A 17667-nucleotide genomic window follows, 5' to 3' on the forward strand; every position below is an offset into this window, starting at 1 on the left:
GTCTCAGTACTGACCATCACCTGCTGCAGCTGCATCTATAAATAACTAGTAACTGAGCACGTGACCACTAACCACTGAAGCCCAGAGAACCTAGCCTTACATATGAACACGGAGTTTCACATCTCTGGCCTCTGGAGCTCAGAGCTTTTAGTTATGAGGATTGAGAACCATTAAGACTGAGAATGTTTGTAGCCTGTGAGTCCAGCCCACCTGTTGACACTCAAGGGCCTAAAAATGTAAGTACCAGGAAAGTCACCTATTGCCTATTCTTGCTTTATATCCAAATAGAAGAAAAGGACCCTACCACGTGGATTGATAAATTTTTTTAAAGATTTATTTGTTATATACATGTAGCTGTCTTCAGACACACCAGAAGAGGGCATTGGATCCCATTACAGATGGTTGTGAGCCACCATGTGGTTGCTGGGATTTGAACTCAGGACCTCTGGAAGAGCAGTCAGTGCTCTTAACCACTGAGCCATCTCTCCAGCCCCCGATAAATTTCTACTAGAGGTTACCTTATACCTGTGCTGTTCCTTGCAGACGTGGTACCCATTCTGAGAGATTTTTACCATAGTCCTTTAAGAGAAAAAGGTCAACTATGTAAGATATACTAATAGTACTTGGATGTGGAAAGAAAAAATTCAGAGCAAAAAATGATCTGCAGAATTAATAACTGGTGACTAATTTGAAGAAGGATTAACTGTAGACAATCAAGTGACACAAAAAAAAAATAACTCGATGAAAACATCTCTTTCTTTAACTCTAAGTAAAGGAGACTCTAACCCCGTTGAACATCATGTAACTTTCACAATGACTATACAGTTAAAACAGCAAAACTTATGGATAGAATTGAAATGAAACCACCCATATGTCATAAGATTAAACACACTGTGACATTTTATTTATGTGAACAAAAATAGGTGTGATACATCTTTTTAATATCAAAAATTTAATTTAATATTCTCACCTTTTTTGACCTAAAAACTAATTCAACTAAGTAAAAATCTCAAAAACCATTTCTAAGATATCTGACAGGTTCATCTTTCTTCCACTAAGAGATACTTTAATCCTCAGGTAACTGACAGGGAGGCAACAATGATATAAGAATTTCATACTTAGTATTTTCTGAGAGTCTCTTGACCCTTCCACACTGCACTGTCCTCAATGTTTGCTGAGATCTAACCCTCTGACATGATATGTCAATAAGAGCAAGATAGCTCAGACAGTGAAATGTCCATTTGTACAAAAATGAGTCATGGTCGGCTCAGCTAGTCATTGAATGTCTGTAGAGATTTTCTAATAAAATTCTGGTGTTTTCCACTCTGAAATCTGAAATCCAATTATATTTATAAATTTTAAAATAACTAGTGTTTGGAATAATCTGAAGTACAAAAGTACAAATATAGATTCTACTATGATATTTTACGTTTTTCAAACTATGTATCTGCATGTGTTTGCATAGATAAGTGCAGGGGTTCACAGATGACAGAACAGGACCTCGGAAACCCTGAAACTAAAATTTCAGATGGTTGTCAGCTGCCAGAGGTGGGTGTTTGGAAACAAACTCATTTCCTCTGGAAGAACAGTGAGCACTTAACAGGTAAGCCACCTCTCCATCCCCCAAATTACTAGTATTACTAGTATGATTTAGTGAACTCTGAAACTTAATTCGCTTTAAAAGTTTGCTCCAATTTCCTAAATTCTTTTCAAAGATTTCTATTTTCAGTAGTCATCCACTACTGGAGCAATACTTTGTGCTCAAAAAATAATTTGAATAAACTATATTGCATTTCCTTTGGGAGGAAAATTCTACACTTCCTTCCTTTAGCCTTTACTCCATTCTCTGTGTCTCAATCTAGACACTTGGAAATATACTCTGCCTTTCACACTTCAAAATCCACATGGTATTAAATATCAGCCACACAAGATACATCTTCTCATGTCATCAAATATCAAAGAAATAATTTCCACATTATAGAAAATTAGGAGAACTGGAATGTTTGTTTAAAAACAGTTTTAAAAGGCAAACAGCCAGATTGATATAAAGTGTTTTTGCCATGGACAGAATCGATTTCTGTATTTTCCTACATTTGACTTCTTAAAGCTAAAGAGGGATCTGCCTGTCTCCAAACATAGCTGCTCCACGAGCAAGGGAGAAAGCACTGAGTTCAGCCACAGCTCTGCTTTTCATGCAGTTCATTTTGTGGGAGCACCTGTTCATGTAGATAAATGATGCCAAACTTGGATGCCAGCCCAAAAGACAGCAACTTCAGCATGGTAGCCAAGCAGGAGTTGGACCCACACACAGTTGACAAGTCCATCCAGCCTCTGTAATCAGCTCCTGAGAGCCCACATCTGCAGCAGCTGGATAGACCTCCTACATGTCTGCCCATCCTGTTTATGGTGAAGAAATGTATGTTTATAAACACACTATGAGCTAGCATCCATCTACAGCCATAAATTACAGTGGTTCCTCCAGACTATATTCCTTGCTTGGCAATTAAGGAGGCTGAATGAACATGGTTCTATGCAAATAAATTGATGTGTGGCAGTTATCACAAGTGTACACATCCAAAAGGCTTTTTCTATCTTCCATTGTTGCCAGTTCTATAATGAGAAGGATAATTCTGTGTCAAAAACAGCCAACTCAGAGAGAGCTGGTCAAAACGAGATCAGGCATTTCCTCTTAGAAAGTAAAAACTGCCTTTTGGAGCACATTTTCATCAGTCCTTAGCAAAAGGAATCTATCTGAGTGTCAATCTGGAAAAGGAGAGAATATTTATAGAAACAAAACCATTTTTTTAAAATTAGCTTTATTCCCAAATATAAAATACAGTTTACAATTATTATGTGCATCATATTAACTCAAGGAAAGTAACAATTAGTATTTTAGAAAAAAGGGAGCATAAAGTGTAAGTGTATCTAATTCTGAAATACTAATACTTCATTCAGTTCCCTCAAACAAACAAGCAAATAAAATAAACTATGGTTATTGAATACCACTATAACAAAAGAGCAGACAAGTGGGGCTTATACTCACTACAAAAACAAACAAAGAACAATAGAAAAACCGAAAACAACAACAAAAAAACCCTTCTAATTCATTTGTGGGTTCAGACGTCCAAAATGGTTCTCAGCATGCTGAGCTCAAAATGCCGCCAAGCTGATCTCCATCTGGAAGTTCCAAGAGAATATTGTGTTTCCTTGCCACCTCTTTCAATAGCCAAAACGAGAAATAGTCTATCAACTGATTCCCACATTACACCTCTTTCCAGTATCCAGGGATGCTTGTGAATGCATGAGACCCGGGTACATAATAACGTAAGCATTCTTTACTTCAAGTCAGCTGGCCAGCATATTTAATTTTAACCCCTACTTTAATTTCCCCTGGATTGACAATTCTGAGGGTTAGCCATTAATGCCTCTAAGCATCCGTTTGCTGACTGAGGAAAATACAGGTGTTTCTTTCCACTAAAGCACGAGAGAATTGTGCCTTTGAGATGCCAAGATGTTTGCCCAACTGTTCATAGCGGCTAAGGGAAAAGTGGTAATGTCTCTGTCTATGCTGATCATCGTCTTCTGTGTGGTCAAGGTTCTTGGCACGGGTGATAGTTTATTCAAATGGAAATATTTGAGGTTTTAATGAGAGGTTTGTCTAAGACGTGAAGCATCCATCTACAGAGAAGTTCCAAGCGTTACCTGAGACTCGAAACAGGATCGACTGCGACCTTGAAAGGATAGAAGCAGGAGATGGCAAAAGCAAGGATCTAGAATTGAAATGAGCTGGCCTGGGACAACCCTGTAGAGAGGGGCTAGTGGATCATGGCCCTGCCGCCACTTTTCTCCTTCCCTCTGAACACCCACATTCAACAGTTTGGCAGAAATAGTTTGCCACATTCAAATTTGGCAGTTTGGCAGTTTCTGACTGCTTAGTGAGTCCACACAGGCCAGCAGTGGAGGGCAGAAGCAAGCAGCCAAAGAGGGCATCAGGACGACACCACAGGACAAGAACCCCTGGCTTATCAATTCGATGCTGTGCATTAATGGCCATTTATTTCTTGTTTTCACTACAAAGTTTGGTTTTGGAATTAAATTTTATACGCAATTATAACTGAAGTGTTTAAAAGTCGATGTTCTCCCTCACTCAACCCCTGCACAAAAATGCACCTACCTGACTATTCTTACTGATTTGGCTCTACAATTCAGGGTCTTATGCTCACTGATAATGACTGCTATTTAAGCTTCAAACCTGCACTTTAGGTAACTAGAGAAAAGCAAGTAGGTATATCAATAAATTATTAGTATTTTTTCTTACTGTTAAATACTTTATTAACATCAAAATATAAGATTATTTGTTAATATAATAGGGTACTTTTTATATATTTCATGGACATGTATTGAGAAGACATCTGGAAGACCTTGGGCTGACTGACAGACTTTTGTCGTAAGTCAAGAGTGTGATTCAGTGGCCTTTTCTCCACACAATAGTGTCGAGCGCCTAATGTCCCGCCAGTAAGAACGATGCTCGGCAACAGGATTCTTCTGCGAACAAGCCTTTACTGTGTTACAGCTCTTCTTAGTGTTACAGCTCTCTTAGTGTTACAGCTCTTCTGAACAGGGACCCTGAGCAGCAAAATCGCTCGGCTTACATAGACAACAGTATGCTAATTATCTCTCAGGGATTGGTGGGGCTTGGATCACCCCACTACTTGTCCTCCAGGGATTGGCGGAGAATGAATCACCTCATTAGCATATTAATGCTCAACTAACACCTGGTGCATAAACCGCATATGTACAGTACCGCTGTTCACCACTAGAGGGAGCCCTAGCAAGGGGACAAGCCTGCACATGCGCAGTAAGTCGTTTATATCCAGACAAGGCTGGATGTCGGCGCCATCTTTGTTTCGCCGCCGCTCTCTACACAATAGCATCCCTTTAGCCTTTTTTTTTTGGGGGGGGGGTTGATCTTTAGATTGGATTGTAAATGAAAAGTCAGCTATCTTCAAATGCTCATGGTTCTTATATTTTTTATCCTTTGACCACTTTCTAATTTGTTATCCCATGTCACAATATGAGGGAGCTTTGACATAAATTGTTAATTTCAAAAGTAATTCTAAAAACAGGAAGAGCTATTCAAAAGACAAATTCATGTTTTCCAGGTCATCCGTGGCCATCACTGATACAAGGGGGAAGAGATAATAGAATTAGGATGAGCATAGTAAAGAAAGGGACTATAAGTGAACGAGGAAGTATAAGTCCTTTATCTTTGATCGTGTTAATGATAAGAAAAAATGGGGGACAGGAATTATACCAAATTGAGCCTTGTTATAGGTAAGGACAGTCATGGTTTTAGACTAAACCTATGGGCAAGGAGAAACCTCAGGTGGGAGGGGGTAGAACAGAGAAAAATATATTCTGAAGTTTATAAGATATGTCTTAAAGTCACTAGAGAAGAAATGCAAATAATTTACATGAAACATGCAATTTTAGTTACCTTTTGGTGTTATAACTGAAAAGGAGGCTTAAGTATGCCCATCTACTCTTATTTCAAAGGTAACACCAATATTAAATACACAGGAGGAAAGACTACCATAAATATGCCAATATAAGGACCATGGAACCAGTCACTCTAAGCTCCACCGAGCTTACCAGTATATTATCAATGGTTAACCTGAAACTTACCGCCTTGTTAAGACGAAATCTTTCACTTAGCTGTGGATTTAGATTTGCTTTTTGTTTTGTTTGTCTTTCAAAACGATTGTGTGTTTAAGAAGAAAAATTTCTTTGTAGCTGAAGTGAAATGGAGTCCCCCCCTCCCTTATAAAACTGCCTTTTGAACATGAGGTGTCTCTACTAGCCAAGATGAATTTAGAAGTCAACTTAATTTGAAATTCAATGTCTCCCAGCATATGTTCAGCCTTTGAAAACTTGCAACACCTACACAAATTGGTCAAAACAAAGATATTGAGATTCCCAGAGGGCATTATGCAGGCAAGCCAGTGCTCATGTTATCCCTTCCAACATATAGAGTCCTGTAAGGAGATGACGTGAAGAGTGCCATATTTCTCAACTTGAGGAGGAAATACTGCTTGGGAAGCAATAATTCTATTCTAATCTCTTCCTAGGATCATAGATTACTACATGCATGTGGTTAATTTGCTTCATAATGAAAAGTGACTGGCATTTTTTCAGCAAACAAACGAGTTAATTAAATAATCCTGAAAGTTGCCCCATCAGAAGAATGGATTATGGTGACTGGAACCTTCCTTTATGAGTATCTTCTAGCTCTCTTACCTTCCTTAAGCACTAGGCATAGAGACAAGAGTCTAGAAGGAAGTAGGATACTGAAGCCAACTTGAGGGAAGAAAAAGGATGTAGAGGTAGAACAGGAAAGGGAAGTAAATATTGGCTTTGAGCAATGAATGAACAGACACAAACAGATCTCTGCAATGTTAGGAAACTCGGGTAAAAATGGGCATGAAGGCTCTAACCCAGAAAACACAGAACAACTAAAGGAGAGAAAAGGAATCAATAGGTAACCAAGAGTTGGTCAAAGAAGTCAAGAGTTGGCAGATAAATTTAGTCCAAAATCATTCATGGTAGTTATAATATATTTTTATACTGTAAAGTTAAATTATATGAAAAACAAAAAACTATTTGATTTTCACTATTTTTTGTATTATTTTCATGTCCTGATATTTTTGATAAGTACTGTAATGTTAGCTGAAAATGGAATCCTCTAGGCTGCCAAGATGCATCAACCACGTGAGACCTAGCACCTTTGGGAAATGAAAACTGATTTTTCTGCATGTCTTAGAGGTCTGCTGATCCCTTATCTCAGCTGAACAGCTTGACCAAAGCCTCCTGTTATCCTAATGACCAAAGATACCCCTTGTAAAATTTTGCTTGCCGCAGTCCCTTTTGACTTTGAGAGTTCCTTTTTTCTCGATGTTCTCCTCCACTCTCCTGCCCAACTTAAATCACCCTATAAAAACCCCAATTCCCTTTTTGAATGGTTACTCTTCCTCCACTTGGAGATATCCTGGAAGTTCATCCTGTGAATTAAAACAAATGCCACATAATTTTACATACAAACACACACACACACACACACACACACACATCCGATGTAAAGTTACATCAACTGTATGTTGCAGCCAGTACATTCATGCTGATAAGAATAGATCAGTGCTGGATCCCTGCCCTTGGAGATTCTTGAATTCACACTACAGAAGGAGGAAACATTAAAGGGGATGAGGATACCACAGTGCATGGCCCACTGAATCAACTAAGCAGGGCTCACATGGGGAGGTGATTTGGGAGAAACTGAACGGAGTAGAGGGAGGGGAACCTGTGACCTGCATGTATTATATGAGAGAAAATAAAATAAAAAAATAAAAAAATATATAAACAAGTTGCAACACTTGCTTCAAAAGTTCATGGTAATGGGCTTCCAACTTTCTGCAATGTTAAAGATAAAAGCTGATTTGAAGAATTGGGCCATGGCCATTTGCAAAACCTAGCCATTCTCCTCATTAAAAGTGCATGGCCTGTTTGAAGCTGATGATGATTTCAAGTCCATTTCTTTTCTATATGACCTATTTTCAATAGGATAGAACACATAAAAATTTTAGACTGTTAGAATATTTTCCCAAGTGCCGTTTCAGAATTGGTTGCTTCTAGAGCAGGAAATATTCACAAGCATCCCAAAGGCAGCAAAACTTCCCAGTCTTTAACTCAATTAACTTAAAGAATTGAGTTGGTTTAGAGTTAATGACCATGGTAACTGTGTGGCCTCTGACCCAACATCACCAATGGAAATCTATCTCCCATCGCCATATTTACTTGTCTCTGCTATAATTTGACTCCTCTCAAGACAGAGATCCTATCCTGTATAATTCTAGTTAGTCAACACCAGCTTTCTTGATAGTTTCCTTTCTGTATCTCTGGACTATAACCTCTTACATCCTCAGTCTAGAAAGGATGCATTTCTCAGCATTGTGTTTTCTTGTTTAACAGAAAAATAATTGACAAATGATAATTATTTGAATTGCTGCAGATTTGTATAAAAATATCTTCAATATTTAAATGAGTCACAGCTGAGAGTGATATGGGCAAGTTAAGCTTGTTCTTTTTCTTCCCTTAAATTAAAAAAAAAAGCCACAATAAAAAAGGAAATGGAAAGTTTGGTTTCTGGTTGGTGCTGTAATTCAGTGTCAGAGTATTTGCCCAACAAAATGCTAGGTCTGATCTCTATCACCGAGCAATCCTCAAGAAAAGGAAAAAATACTCAGGCTTACTATTGTCTTATAAGATAAAGAGATAAATAATTCTTATGTATTTAGAAATTTCTTTTGTAACACAAGAAAGAATATCTAACTTCTCTAAGCCATATTACATTCCCAGTGTTCATATTTTAAAAATTGAATGAAATAAACCTAAATACAGTGACCAAAATTAGAAAATCTTTGAAATATTGTCATATTCCACTTTCATCTGAGTGAAAACTTTCTTTGCTGGAGAGAAGCTCAGTAAGACTTCGGAAATTATAAAGGGAGGTTTGTGAAGACGCAGGAAGTAAAATCTCAAAAGTCCCAGGAAGTTTCTGAAACTTAGTAGAAAACAGGGCTCTTCCCTTCCCAAGGTTTGTGAGCAGCAAAGACTGCTGAAGAGTGAACACTTTAACCCCAGAGTTGCCTAAATGGCATGCTGAGAGTTCCAGAGTTCCAGAGTTCATGATTCATTACTCAAGCTAGAGGGGACTTTTGGTAATGCAGCTGTCTTTGGCACTCCTCACTTATTGAAGTAACCCTTCACCCATACTCTCGTAAGTAATCCCAGTATACTTATTGGTGGTACGTTCTGTTGTCATATCTCTATCTAGGTTTTAATAGACGTTATATATGTCTGCCCAGGAATAGCCACACATGAAAAATATTAAGAGCTGAACAATTTAGAAGAATTTATAGAATTATCTAACATTTAAGCATGAGGATAATGACTTCTTTTATATGTCTAAAGATAGACTCTGTCACTGTTGCAAGTGACAAATCTGTAAAACCATAAGCAGCTTTTTTTCCCTGCCTTTGCATCTCAGGAACTATCCTGATAGTAACTGATACTGTGACCTTCCTCCTGCACAGTTATTACCTCAGTGAAACACACAAACAAGAAGTCACTGTTGGGTTTTTGAAGGTTTTTCATTTGTCTAGCAGCATTGAACTCGTTATCTGGTCAGAAAACAGTACTTTTAATGGGATTTTTAAATTGACTGTTAGAATATTTCAGCAGTATTTGCCTACTCATCCTTAGAAGTATTTTACTGTAACAAAGTCATGCTATCTAGACACCCTGTTTTACTGTCCTGAGATTCATGGCTGGTAACATGAAGTCATGTAAAAGTGTGAATAAATTTAAAAGCAAATAAATCCCTTAGTTTAGGGTCAGCATCTGAATAAACCAGAATAAAAAAGAATTTTTCAAAACCAGAAATGGGCACTGATGAAAAGGTTTTTTTTAAATGACACCATTGACATTAAAACCCATCTAATCTCATTATTTATCAATTTGAGCTATTTCCTATGTGTCTGGTCCTTCAAATGCAATGAACAAAGTACCAAAGATAGCCAGGCATGCCTCTTCACCCAACCTTGGTCATCTTTTCAAACCCATCTTATTTAACTTGCCCTCTGTAATGCCTGCCTAACATGGTTTACATTTCTCAACAAATATTTTAAACAAGTTTCTTAATGGAAGCTCTAACTGAAAGACTCTACCAGAGCCCAACGTGCAAAGGTCACAGTTTCAGAAAAGTCTTTGATACATAAAATCTCAGGATCACATCAGGGATGAGCAAAATGTTTGAGATAAAGATGCCAGATGGAGCACTGACGTCTTGTTCATGCAGGCTCTCAAGGTTCATGGTCAAGTGTACAGTGTTTCACATATGAAATTCCATCATGAGCTTTAGAAACATAATCACATGATCATAATTATTAATTGAATCCAAGGATTCCAAGATCCTGTGTTGTTAGTCACTGTCATTGTGACCATTATGCTTGTCTATATGTATATCTTTTGTTAACATTATACAACACTAAATGAGCAGTATTTTATTTTCAGAACTTAGTGAAGTTCAAGCATATACTCATAAGTGCAATGAATATGCATTACATATGGAAAAAGAATAAAACTTAAGTGTGGCTATTAGACTGATAACACATAGCTTTGAGAGATATAGAGTGGAAGATTCAGGGAGTTGTTAGACTTGGTGATGGCCTGCAAGCAAGCATTCACCGGGATAGTTAGGAGGTAGAAATGAAGCAGAGATTATCTGTAGGTAAACTTAGTGTCCGAAGTATTTTACCTTAAGGGACTAGGAGTTATTCTATTTCCTTGATGTGAAGACATAGAAAAGGGAGGTCATGACTAAGTAAAAAACAGCAAACTTCTAAAATGGCTAGTTTATTCCTCAGCCTCCTGACCACAGACAAGACAGGTTTTTAAGCCTAGAAGTTTCATTAAGAGGTGGTGATAGCTATTTTTCCCTGCCAGTAGGACTATCAGATAATGGAAAGCTCAATAATTTCAACAAGTTCAAGGCCCGAAGAAGACACATTACCACAACCATAGTGTGCCAAACAGCCATCAGATCTGTCTTCAAACCAAGCGAGACCTTTCAAAGTCTTTCAAAAACCCAGCCTTCAAGGCTTTTGATTCCTGTGTCTCCATTTTGCTGTGGAGAGGGTCTTTCTCCACATGCTTGCCTTATGTGCATGTTTCCTCACCTCTCATAAAAGTCCACCTTGATGGGTTCATTTTGTCTGTTCGTGGTTGTTGCAATCCATCACACTCGATTTTTTTCTGACTTTTAATTCTTTAACTGGCAGAGAAAATGAGCCTGATCCCAAATGGTAACAACTTCATAATTCTTCCAGCAAGTACATGTTGACTAACGTTTGATATATGCTCTACATTATTAAGTTACAGGTTATTTGACAAGAGAAGGAAATAGACTTTAAATAATGAAAAACTACAAGGGTTTTTCTATAGGCTCTCTGAATAGTTTTCCTGATTTAAACTGTTAGGCTGTATGAGAGAGTCACATTATCTTGGGTCAGAAAGATGGATAGTTTAGTGTTTTCTGTACAGTTGTGAGGATCAGTGTTCTGATCCAAACATCTACATTACAAGACAGGTTTTCAGGGCATATCTATAACCTGAGCCCAAAAAGATGGAGACCCAAGGATTACTAGGGATTAATGTATTTTCACCTAGCCCAGAAATTATTAGGCATCAATTCGGAAGGAAAAGATAACTATACCTTAAGGGCATGTACCTGCCTATATATGTGTACACCTATTCACAGTAACACATACATGCATATAAACAAATAAACATATTTCAAAGAAATTGTTATTATATGCAGGAGAGAAGGTAATAAGAAATCCAGTCTAGAGTTCATAAAACTGACTTTTAAGTGTTCATGACAGGGAGAAGAAGAGGAATGATCAGAAAGCAGTAACTTACAGCCATCATAACATCACCATTTGCAGTAGATTTTTGCTTTCCAATTTCCTTCCTGAACATCTCCTTTAGTCAGGCTTCCATGCATAGAGAAATGCACATATAGTAGTTAGCCTTCGCCAGTCTGAAGAGCCCAGGGTTTAATCTCAGTTGTGCACTGATGGAGTATAATTTGGAAATTCAGAGAGATGTATGAAATGCAGCTAAATTTAGAATCTGACACAATGGCGGTTGCTAGGAGCTCAAAAAGAAATCAAGGAACAAAGGGAGTGGTTTTTGAAGTGCTTGAACTCATTTACAGAAGCAAAAAGACTGTACCTTGTGATGTGGCTTCTGTGCTGCCATAGACTATTAGGATGAATGACTAAATGGCTAGAGGGGTAGCTCAGAACAAATGTCATAAAAGTTAGAAATCCAGGAGAGGCAGAGGGGTGACTTTCATGACAATGAGCTGGGACTTAAGTATAAAAAGCACATTAACCATACCAGAATCTTGTGTCTAATTTCTTGCCAATTGGGTAAAAAATTGTCTCATGGATTCACACAATGATAAATGTAATGTGTTTCCCTTGATCATGTCCTTTATAAAATGCTGAATGTGCAATGTCTTTTGTCACGCTCCCTTTTCCTCTAAATGTGCTCTTTCTATAAGGGGACCAAATTCATTCATTTCCTGCAACTTGTTTTTGACATCTCTGCACAAAACCTTGGGAAGGGCTTAGGGGTAAGAAGAGGGACTGAGAAATAACAATATGCTTACCTCAAGTAGGAATCAGGATGATTGTGTAAACTTCTTTCATTGCTTCAGTCCTTCTCTGGTACCCTAGCTAATCCCTTTAGTTACTAAGTTAGTCAGATGCAGTTGGAATCTCACGAACAAGTTTCAGGACTAAGCAACACATGAGTTATCATGTATTATCTGGAATATGCAATGCCCCAAAAGTTTTTCCAAGAAGAGAACTATCGGATAATAATCCCAGAGATGAAACTGGAGGGTTGCTTAGCAATTCTGGAACAGGAAAGGAACCCTGAGTTTAGGTGTACACTAGATACTAATCTTGTTTCGCTAGGATCAATCAAAACATACTTGTATGTTTTCTGCTCATGGGGTTCTAAAAATGTCTCTATTCAAAATACATTAAATAAACTCCAGAGTGCTTCCCTCCCTTCTTTAAAACTTGGCTTCAGATGTGTTTCCAGCCGGGAATGTTTCTGGGCTAAACAATCTATCTAGTTAGTTTCAGTCTGCTATTCACACTGCTTTACCTCTTCTTTCCTATGTTGTGTAGCTTATCTACAACGAACAAACAAGCGGGTCCTCTTGTGGGCACACCCTGTCAGTGTGTGTCTGTTTTCTGTCACTGAGTATCTGATAAATAATTTTAGAAACACGTCAGTCCTAATGACACAGGCCTTAATTACAGCTTCCTGGAAGACTAAGGGAAGAAAAGGTCAAAATCAAGGCCTGTCTAGGTTACAGAGTGCATTCAAGAGTCATGAGTAACTTTGGGAGACCTTCTGTCAAAATCGAGCACTAAAGAATTCTGGGGATATAATACACTGTTACATTGCTTACCTACACATAAGAGGTACTGAATTTAAGTTCCAGTAGCACACACACACACACACACACACACACACACACACACACACACGAACATGCACATGCACACACAAAGTCAGCTGTAAAAAAAATTCACTTTCAAAGTCATCAGAGAAACTTGGCTCTAGATGAAGACAATGTTAGTACTTTCTGTTATGTGCCCTGAAGACATTTACTGGCCTAAGAATGAAGGAGATGTTAGTGTTAAAAAATGCAGCTTCTAAATTATATAACCTAAATCTTGATGATATTGAAAATGAATAAAACAAAAAAACAAAACAAAACAAAATCGTCATGAAACCTTGAAAGCCAAGGCTGCCCAGCAACAAAGCAAAGTCGCTCTAAGAGTGATGTGCCTGTCAGAGGACAGAGCACCATCAAGGAAAAGCACTGAGGCCCTGTGACGAGTTCACAAGTCCCTAAATTGTACAGAATGAGCTGAAACCCTGGTATTCCTGGGTTGTATTTAAGTAGAAAGATAGATTCTCAGTGACTTCCATAATAACACTCACATGTGCTTTGTTTACTTGGTTATTTTTCCCAGCTTCCCTGTCACTGCTCTTCCCTTCCAGTGTTCGTTCACTTTCATTTGAGCAGTCATGCCGACCCTGCCTCTGTTCTTTGCATGAGCCCTTTCCAGCTGAAAGCATCCATTTCCCTTGTTGTAATCTTGAATTCAAACTTTCCTTCAGAAATCGAACTCTGGAATGCAGAAGTCTCCTCAGCAGATACAATTCTGTCTGCAGATATTCTCAATCTGACATGCTCATCTCCCTTTATCATCAGAGTAGCTCCTCCCCTCATGTGTATCATGCTTAATAATTCTTCATTCTTCACTATTTCAGAGATCCCAGGGATTCTCTCATAAATCTTTCCTTTTTGTTATATCATCTATTGACGGAAACCTACTATGGGCCAGATACTGATGAAGAACCAGTCAGTAGTAAGTTATGACAAGAACAGTGACTTCAGTAGGACTCAAGGAGACATATATTAAACAAGCAAAGGAAGGAAAACAAGTAGAGTTTCTGCCAAGAATTATGAGTTCTATAAATAGGTTGCTATAGTGGAGAATAATGTTAGAGTATAAATCTATGTTCAAAGGAAGGTGATGTTCAGGTTATGAGTGGAAGGGTATGAGAGAAATGGGGAAATTGGAAAATAATGGTCCAGACTAGAGCTCAGAGTGGTTTACTCCTAAAACGGCAGAGAGTTCACACCATAGCCTGTGAGAAAACCAGTGAGCTTGGAGCCCAGTGAATGTCAAGGGTGCCATGGTGTGGGGGTACTGGCTGGTATTTATGGAGTTCTTTTCCTAATGGAATTGTGTGATCTGTTTAAGTGGAGTGTCTTATTTCTCACTAACATTCTCTTGCAGTTTTTATTCCCGCTTGGTGAATTGGAGAAGCAAATACAGGGAACTCCCTTCATTCATTCAAGTTCCCACAATTACTGTGGCGGGCTGAGATTTCAGACTGGGGAAGTTGACTCTTTGCACGATATTGCCATCTCTTGGAACTTACATCAAGCCTGCTTTTGAGAGCACATTATAAACGTCATAAAGAGTATGGATTTTATTTTTGTTGAAAATGTAAAGTCACTGGTGGCTCTTTAAAAGAGATACAATGCTCACTTTCCAAGATTCCCTGGAATTCTTCACCTTTCCATTTCATTAGACCAATCTCCAGGATTTGCTCTAATCACCTGCACTCAGTAGTACCATCTGATTTCAATACCTCTAAAGCCTAAATTCTGACAAGCCATGTCCCGCTTAAACATCCTCAATGACCCCTTGTCGCTGTCAGTGGAAGATTCAGTCACCTCAGCCTGGGACAAATAGCACTCAGAGATCAGGTTTTGCCTCTCCCCTACTTTGTTCAAACCAGGTTTACTTCCTTAGTTCCATCCATACGGAATAGCTCTCCATTTCTGAATGTGCCTCTTCCTTCTCCTTGCTCTAGGAAAAGGGAGTCTACAGATGACAGAACTGCAAAAACAGACTACATTTCAAGTTCTTTCTGCTCTTACATACTTGTCTCCCTGACGAGAACACATTTTCCTGTCTTAACAGCACTGTGTTACAGCCAACATTCCAGAATCCTAATGCTGCTGCTTTACATGGCTTATTTCACCCACTACTCACATAAAAGAAAATCTCAACTGTGAAGTCACTCCTAAACCCTGACCACCCACAGAGGGAGAAACCATCTTCTCGACATCTCTACTGCTCACCGATGTCCCACAACGCAGCATACTCATTTTAGCTTTGTGTTACTTGTATGGTCCATTTGAAGGGATTAGTCTTATACATACAATGCCTGGAATATGATAATAAAAGCTTATATAAATGATAGAAGATGAATAAACTGCAATGATTCAAAACTTAAGCCAAAAAGAATCAACGGTGAGCAGAAACTGCATGATTTATTACTTTAGAGATCACATGCCATTTCAAGTAGCAGCATACAAACCTATTCTACTATTTAAGTTTATACAGACAAATCCAAACTACTACTATCTGAATCAGTTAGTCGTTCTATTTAAATACCTTTACAGGAATATAATATTTAGATCACGAAGTTCATAACTGTGAAAACTGAAGAAAAACTGTTATAAAATTTATAATGTTAGTATAAAGTTCTTTAATGCAAAGAAACCTTGCAGGGAGATGCTGTGACCCCATTTAGAGAAGTGGAGATGATGTTCAGAGGGTATAAACCAGCCAGGGGTTCTGCAACCACTAAAGATATAGCCCAACTGAACCCAAGGTTTACAAATCTAGATAGCATAACTCATTTAAGACTAACCTGGGGAGATGTTATAGAATCTTCTAAAAAATATTTACTTGGAGAAAAAGTGCTCTAAATATGTAATATAAGTTAGGAATAAAACTTAGGTCTATAGAAGGCATTAATTTTTAGTTTCAAGTCTACTGCAAAACCCCAAAGTTCAGACTTCTGAAACCACTTGAATTTTTAATGAATCCGTCTTGCTACAAAGGCTTAAAATCTTGGAGCTTTTATCTGACTCTGAAGCAAATGCTGTTTTGGTCTTGAGAATATTCATGTATTCCAGACATTTTGTCATTTCCTGGCCCAGAAAATCCAAATATTATTACATTTATCCTCTCAGCATAAAGTGAACTTTAGATAATTCATTTCTAGGCCAGAGTTAAGAGTTTTACATGTGTTTGTGATGTTGTTTTGTGCAGTAACCATGAAAAATCATGCATTCCAGCTTGTGATTAACTTTTAACTTCAGGTTCTACACAGAGATTTCAGAGAGAAATAGCTATTGGTCAGTTTTATAGAAAAGTATCCCTGAAAAATGGCATATATTTAATCCATTTGATTTAAATGAAAAATGGAAATAGAAAATTACCAATGAGGGCATAATAATTGTTTTTAGTGATTACTGGTTAAGTATTATAGAATTATATATTTGCCTAATGTTTTTATAAAAATATTCCATATGATAAATATGTCTAGTTTTAGCTTCAAGAAGCTTATTAGCAACAATAAAAATTAGGAAGGAAAGTATTTGGATGGCAGTCCTCTCCAACTTTGCTTCAGCCTCCAACTTAAGGATGCTGGGTACACCGTTGAAGGAATCAGAGAAAGAACTGGAAGAGCTTGAAGGGGCTTGAGACCCCATATGTACAACAATGCCAAGCAACCAGAGCTTCCAGGGACTAAGCCACTACCTAAAGACTATACATGGACTGACCCTGGACTCTGACCCCATAGGTAGCAATGAATATCCTAGTAAGAGCACCAGTGGAAGGGGAAGCCCTGGGTCCTGCTAAGACTGACCCCCAGTGAACTAGATTGTTGGGGGGAGGGCGACAAGGGGGGGATGGGGAGGGGAACACCCATAAGGAAGGGGAGGGGGGAGGGGGATGTTTGCCCGGAAACCGGGAAAGGGAATAACACTCGAAATGTATATAAGAAATACTCAAGTTAATAAAAAAAGAAAAAAGAAAAAAAAAGAAAATAAACAAGCTGCCAAGTAGGCTGTAAGAAGTTACTCATTAAAACAGGGTGAATAAAGAAAAAAAAAGATGCTGGGTACACAGAGACAGCCTCCTAGTCTGAACTCAAATAAGTCTCAGTGTCCTTGGCTTTGAGGCTGGATGTGCTGCATAATTAATTACCTCGGGGCAACAGTACTGAACCACACATCACTGTCAGCATTTGAAGACAATCATTTGTTCCATTTGTTCAAGAAAATTCCCTAAGCTAGTGTAAAATAATAATTACCAAGATGATAGGAGAATTCAGGAAGAGTAGCCCAGATGTAGCCTGAGGAGAACAGAGGCACATGAGGATGATGTAATCCAACAGCTAGGAAAGTAATCACTGTGGGTTTAAAATTGCTTTCACCCAGACATATTCCACTCTAGGACCTCAACACTTGTCAGGATGTTGTGCTTGCTTGGAACCTTCCTGGAACTCCTCACCCACATATGTTCTCAGAAAACGTACCAAGGGCTCATAGTCAACACCTGCATCTTTCCTACTTTCAACTCCAAAAGA

This window comes from Rattus norvegicus, chromosome 6, assembly GCF_021556685.1.
Source record: "Rattus norvegicus strain SHRSP/BbbUtx chromosome 6, alternate assembly SHRSP_T2T, whole genome shotgun sequence".
Taxonomy (NCBI): Eukaryota; Metazoa; Chordata; class Mammalia; order Rodentia; family Muridae; genus Rattus; species Rattus norvegicus.